The 906-nt window shown below is 31.9% G+C and overlaps 1 non-coding gene across 1 annotated transcript; it reads left to right on the forward strand.

The window, feature by feature from the left end:
• The first annotated feature begins 418 nt into the window (after window positions 1-418).
• On the forward strand, window positions 419-537 carry LOC112483969. Its single transcript, XR_003047835.1, has one exon. It is a non-coding gene; the product is annotated as a 5S ribosomal RNA (ribosomal RNA).
• The last annotated feature ends 369 nt before the right edge of the window (window positions 538-906 follow it).

The following is a 906-nucleotide window of genomic DNA, read 5'->3' on the forward strand; positions in this document are numbered from 1 at the left end:
CAGTATAAACCTTACTTTGAGTACATTTCAAGACCTTAATAAAAACAAATTCTACAATTTATGTTAAAAACAATCACACAACTGTACTGTCACCGTAAGACTCTTTTTTTTTAACCCCTTTATTATGTATACCCATTCCTTTGCTCATTCTCTCTTCATCATTAAGGTGATTATACAAGGTTACACGTGGAACAAAATTAAATAGAGCTACACACACACACACACTCAAGATAATGTATAACTGTTGAAATCTGAATAACCTCTATGTGTTGTATTATTGTCAAATTTTTGGTTGTGACAGTGTATAATAGTTGTGTAAGAGATTGCCATCGAAAGAGGCTGTGATACATAAGACTTATTGGTACATTGCTTTGCAACCTCCTGTGAATCTAAAATTATTTAAAAATAAAAAGTTTTCATCTATGGCCATGCCACCCTGAATGTGCCTGATCTCATCTGATCTCAGAAGCTAAGCAGAGCCGGGCCTGGTTAGTACTTGGATGGGAGACCACCTAGGAATACCAGGTGCTGTAGGTGTAAAAAAAAAAAAAAAGTTTTTAAAAACCAAACAGGTTTTTAACTTTTTAACATTTCAAAATTAGAGCTTTTTTCCTTAAACAATATATCCTAGTCCTGTTGGTTTAATTCATACCAATGTGTAAATGATTCCATCCTTCCTTCAGTTAATTTGTGCTTAGGCATTTATTTCAAAAAAATTTGAAAGGTGTAACTCAAATTATCTGCTAATCAATTTTTTTCGACATGCTGCTGGGCTTAAAAGTCAATTAGATAATTATTTTTTAATCTATTTATGGAGTCTAAACCATTGGAAAATCTAAAATTAAGGATCATTCTGAATGGAATAAAGACTGTATACATTAATAAACAAGTCTTTTCAAAACAACG

Source organism: Pteropus alecto, unplaced genomic scaffold, assembly GCF_000325575.1.
Source record: "Pteropus alecto unplaced genomic scaffold, ASM32557v1 scaffold166, whole genome shotgun sequence".
Taxonomy (NCBI): domain Eukaryota; kingdom Metazoa; phylum Chordata; class Mammalia; order Chiroptera; family Pteropodidae; genus Pteropus; species Pteropus alecto.